Genomic DNA, 6,000 nt, shown 5'->3' with positions numbered 1-6,000 from the left:
AGCACCCAAACTTGAAAGCAATTACCGTATTTTTCGGAGTATAAGATGCACCAAGATTTTGAAGAGGCAAATAAAAAAAAACTTTTTGCACTCTGCAGACCTCCTGAAAACGGCCCGTTTTTTGTGAAAACGGGCCGGGTTTTTTTTTTTTTTAAAAGGACATGAATAGCCTTTAGGAGGCTTGTAGAATGCTCCTAGGGAATGCCCCCCCCAACAAGCAAAAAATGGCCTGTTTTTCCCTAAAATGTGCTCTTTTTTTTAAAAAAATGGCATGCATAGCCTTTAGGAGGCTTGTAGAGTGCTCCTGGGGGCTGGGGGGGGGGAATTGAGCGAAAACTGGCCCGTTTATTGCTCATTTCTGCCCCCCAGCCCCCAGAAGCTCTCTGAAAGCCTCCTAAAGGCTCTGCACAGCCATTTTGGTGAAGGGGGCGGGGTTTCAGAAGGCAAAAAAATGCTGTATTCAGTGTATAAGATGCACCCAGATTTTCAGCCTCTTTTTTGAGGGAAAAAGGTGCATCTTATACTCCGAAAAATATGGTATCAGGCAGTGGTGGGTTCCTGCTGGATCGCACCGGATCGCGCGCGCTCCCTTTCAGCGCTCCACCTGGCTTGCGCGCTCCCTTTCAGCGCTCCACCTGGCTTGCGCGCTCCCTTTCAGCGCTCCACCTGGCTCTCGCGCTCCCTTCCGGCGCTGAAACCGGAAGTACAGTCTTGCCCCGCCCCTGGCGAAGCAACGACGCCTGCCTGCGCTCCACCAGCTCGGCTGGGAACGGAGATGTTTCCTCAGCGGAGCGGAGCGCCTGAAAAGACTTTTCAGGCGCTCCGCTCCGCTGAGGAAACATCTCCGTTCCCAGCCGAGCTGGTGGAGCGCAGACAGGCGTCGTTGCTTCGCCAGGGCCGGGCAAAACTGTACTTCCGGTTTCAGCGCCGGAAGGGAGCGCGAGAGCCAGGTGGAGCGCTGAAAGGGAGCGCGCAAGCCAGGTGGAGCGCTGAAAGGGAGCGCGCAAGCCAGGTGGAGCGCTGAAAGGGAGCGCGCGCGATCCGGTGCGATCCGGGAGGAACCCACCACTGGTATCAGGTACCAAGTTCCCGAGATAGCTTTAAGGTAGCTTAAACATAGCTTAAACTCAGTGGTGGGATCCTCCCAGTTTAACAACTGGTTTGATGATTGTGTGATTTACTTGCGCCTGCACCTGACACGCGCTGAGTGTGTGTGCGCAGTTTGAAGAAATCTTCGGAAGAGTAACATAGCTGATTCGCATGGCAATCTGCTCTACCATGCGAATCAGCTGAGAAGATAAAGGTCGGAAAATAGTGCGGGCGGGCGGGCGGGCGGGCCCATCTGATCATCAGGGTGAACCAGTTCGCTCCCAGCTGATCGTCGGAGCTACCGGTTCGCCTGAACCGGTCCAAACAGGTAAAATCCCACCCCTGCTTAAACTTATCAAGCAGCACTAGTGTAAGGTTATCAGAGTTGTAGTGAAAAACGGTGGCTGCCCATTCAGTCACAGCAAAGAGGCACAGCCTAACTTTTTTTTTGCTGCCATTCAGTTATACCTGTTCCCACCCACCAGAGCCCTATAGCAGTGCATTGATGGGAAACCTCCATTCTGATATTTCCACAGTGTCCGAGGGTTACCTAAACCAGGAAACCTTCAGAATATTTTTTAAAAAGGGAGAGTTGTTTTCAGGTTCTTCCCCACAGAGGTTGAAAGCCACAGATCCTCTGGCTGCTCCCCTCGCTTCCTCGTTTGTTCATGTCGCTGCCGTGGTGGACAAGGCTAAGGATTTGGGTGCTTAAATTTGTAAATTGTATTTGGTTTGTGGATGGCTTCCAGGGATGTCTTTTTTAAAAGTCAACACAAGTGTATTAAAACTACTAGAAATTTAACTCATCGCTTCTTTTTTTTTTAAAAAATGTGCTTACAAAAAATCTCTGCTGCAGATTTTACGAAATTGGAGAATTCTGAGGAACACAAAATTACTCTGGTGCATCAAGTTCACTGTGGCCATGATTCTCTTATATCTCTTGATCTAGAGGGAGAAGAGAACAATTGGGACCTTGAAATTATTTCCCAACAGTAATAATTAGAAGAGGAAATTGATAAGGCATCTAGTGAATGGTTTCTTCACTCTGGTGGGATATAAGGTTAAGGTAAAGGTTCCTCTTGCACATAAGTGCTAGTCGTTCCCGACTCAAGAGGGTGGCCCTCTCCGTTTCAAAGCCAAAGAGCCAGCACTGTCCAAAGATGTTCTCCATGGTCATGTGGCCGTCATGACTAAACACCGAAGGCCCATGGAATGCTGTTACCTTCCCACCAAAGTGCTCTCTGCTTTTCTACATGCATTTTTACATGCTTTCGAATTGCCAGGTTGAGAGAAGCTGGGACAAGTAATGGGAGCTCACTCTGTTATGCGGTGCTAGGGATTCGAACTGCTGATCTCCCAACCTTCTGATCGACAATCTCAGTGCTTAGCCACTGAGTCACTGCGTCCCTCCTGGTGGGATATACTGTTATTATAAAAAGTACTTTCAAGTCAAGCTCAGTTCCGGTGAGTTCATGGACATATGCTTATTGTTTTGACAGCAAAGGAGTAGTAGTTTGCTACTCTTGCTCTCTTATGGAATGATTTAGGGGTGTGTGGGGTGGGGAAGATTTTTCCCAGACAAGGTCAACCAAGTTCTATCAATTCAGTACTATCTGCAACAAGCATGTCAGGGAGATTCGGTTGAGTGGAAGCAGTTAGCCAAAGTTATGGTAAATACTGAGATTCCATGGTTGGTGGTGAACTTGACTCCGTGTCTCTTGAGTCATCATCCAATGTCTTGACCACTGCACCATACTGGCTCTGAAAGCTTTGGTATATTCATCAGTTTCTATGAAGAGTTTGAGATATGCAAATCTTCCCATCCTCCTCTTTCTCTGTAAAACGGAGTTATCAGAAATCCATTTAAAGACAGGCCCAGTGGTGGGTTCCGGGCGGTACACCTTGGTACAGTGGCAGCGGCCACATACCGGAATGGTGGTTTGGAAGGCCCACCCGCCCGCCGTCCTTCCTTACCTCTATTTGGGCTAACTGGGCTATTTGTGTATGCGCGCGCAGCGTACGGTGCCTCCACGACCTCTGCCGAACAGCTGGTGCATCGCAGGGCGGTGGATGCATATGTATGTTCAGTGTGCATGCCCATGGTGGACGCCTGGCCCAGTTGCAGTGTACTGGTTGTGATGGGATCTGGAACCCACCACTGGACAGGCCTCAACCTAAATTAGTTCTTTTGGCCAGAGAGATGTTTGTGAACTCTCTTATGTTAACAGTTAAAGATCTGTGGCAAGGCAAAGATTGAGTCTGGTGGAAGTTGCCAGACATTTCAACTTCAAATTATATCTGCCTTGAGCAGTGACGTGCAGTCAGGGAAGGCAGGGGAGGCAGAGCCTCACCACTCTCATCATGAAAAGAAAAAAAATGTAAAAGGGAAAAGGCGAGTGCTGAGGTGAGGCTTAAAAAAGCCTCTAAAAAAGCGTCCTCTACTAGGAGGCAGGAGGAGAACTGCCTCCTAGTAGAGGGCGCTCGTTCTTCCTGTGACTCAACTCTTCCCTTTTTCTTCCCTTCTCGCTTGCACACGTATGTGTGTATGTATCTACTTGGGTGGAGATGAAATGGCTGCTGGTATTATTTGGGAAAAAGCTTTCGGGGAGTGAGGGGGTGGGGGAAGGTTCTGAGAGGAAGGGAAAGAGGACGGGGGTGGCCTTTAGCGCTGATTTGTTTCCCTCTCTTTTTCCTCTCTCCCATTCTCTCCTTCCAGCTCTCTTTCATTTCTTTCTCTCTCTCTCTCTTTCTCCCCTTTTCTCTTTCATTTCTTTCTTGCGTGTGTAAGCAAAATACCCCAGGATCACGGTGGCAGGGACAGCAACTCAGCGCTAGCCTCAGATCAGTGCAAGCTGCGGTCCCCTTCATGTTGGCTCAGGAAGGAGGGGAATGGGACCACGGCTCGCGCTGATCTGAGGCTAGCGCTGAGGAGCCTCCTGCACACGCAGTCCCATTCCCCTTCTTCCTGAGCCAACATGAAGGGGACCACGGCTCTTGCTGATCTGAGGCTAGTGCTGAGGAGCCTCCTGCACAGCGTGGCTCTTCTCCGCAGCACAGCGGAAGGAGTTGCTGTCCCCACCACCGTGATCCTGGGGTATTTTGCTTGCATGCTTGCAAAGATCAAAGTTGTCACAGTCCTCCCTTCATGATGATCATTTGATGACATCACCAGCCTCACCAGCCATAAACCTCACCGCACGTCACTGGCCTTGAGGAATAACAGGTTGTACAAGGCAGCACAATGGCCTTTGTTAAATGGAGAATGTACTTTCAGTCTGATCCTATCTAATGCTCCTTCTCCCCTAAAGTGTGAATAAATGCAAAAAATGATTAAATATTTGATTGCAGTATTGTGAAAGGATTCAAATCAAATCAAAAAATCAAAAGCATAAACATATATTTATGTTTCAATGTAAATGCAAAGAGGAAAATGCAAATGTAAACACATTTGCAGTTTCATAAGCAAGGTATTTTTTTAACCTTTGTCAGAACATTGCCTCAGGCTCAGATTTTGGAATCAGATGGGATTGCTGGGAAATTCTGTTATGTTCTCCTTTAATCATAAAGGCAAATACAGTACATTTCCAGAGCTGACTGTTAAACAACGTACAACCACATAATAAAATTTATTTCTTCATTTACTGAAGCAACTTATAATTTGGATATAATAAGTGAAATATTTTTTATGGGTAATTCTGAGACCTTTGTTGGGTCAACTTTTTAGCAGATGATCCTTTTAAAAACCTGCTGTGCAACAAGTAAAGATATTGGATGTAATCTGTTGAGTCAATACTTTGGCACCTGAATCTTTACAAAACAGGTATAGCCATTTCTGTTTCCAAAAAAGCTTTATCAGGCAAGATAGTTCAAATCTAGAAACATTTGTTAGAAAACACAAGCCCTTTATTTTGAAGAAATCAAAAGAGAAATTGTATTGCTTTTAGCATCTTTTGCTATTCTTAATTTAATCTGAGTTTGTTTTTCCGGATATTCTTTTTGTTTTGAGATCACCTATATGCATCCCCCCCCCCCCCCCCCGATTAAGTGTCATGCTTTCTTTTTCTTTTTTCCTGTTTATACTCTTTTATTTCCAGATTTTTCACTAAACTCATATAGCCCCATTGGCTGAATATGCTGTCCTCCTTTTTGAGTTGTTTTTAGTTGAGCTTCTGGCATTTGTACTCTTTTTCATTAGTATCACAGTCCTATTAATTCCATTTATGACACCTCTTAACTTGTTATAGTGTGCTCTTTTGAAGCCTAAGATAAGTGGCTGATTATATTAAATTCATTTCCCTTAAAATTAAGAACTTCATTCTTACATTTCATTCATTTCTTCCCCAATGTTCCTGCTGCTTCTACTTCCTTAACTAAATATTCATTGATAGTTAATCTGACATCAAGTGCAGTTGTTTCTGTTGTATCTTCTTCCACTCTCTGAAAAAAGAAAGTTAATAACAAGCAAAGAAGTCAATTTTCCCACATTACTTCTATATGTTTTTCCGAATTATCTCCAGATATTCATACTTAATTTTCATATTTCACATGTCCCTTATCATGGTGGTAAGATTGCTATTTTGAGAGGTGTGTTGCAAACAGATGTGGCTTGTGTTCTACTTGATGGTGCTAATGGGTGGACTATAGAAACTTGCCTTGTGTCTATCTGATTGAGTATTGCCCTGGCTAGGTGGTAGCTCATTTCAAATAGAATTTCCTAACCCTTCCTGGAAATTATTTCTGGGCTTATTATCTGCTTTGCTTATTATGTTTCCTATGGGAAGGAACGTGGCCTACAGTAAAAACATCCATGAGTATTCTTTATAATAAATAAGTTAAAACAATAAACACATTGCTGCCTGATTAAATCCTTCTTCCAATCTCAGCTTGACACCTGAGATCTCTGTTGGAATG

The sequence above is a fragment of the Natrix helvetica genome (genome assembly GCF_964273705.1).
Source record: "Natrix helvetica genome assembly, chromosome: 7".
Lineage (NCBI taxonomy): Eukaryota > Metazoa > Chordata > Lepidosauria > Squamata > Natricidae > Natrix > Natrix helvetica.
The sequence above is the reverse complement of the archived record's forward strand: the minus strand, read 5'-3'. Positions refer to the sequence as shown.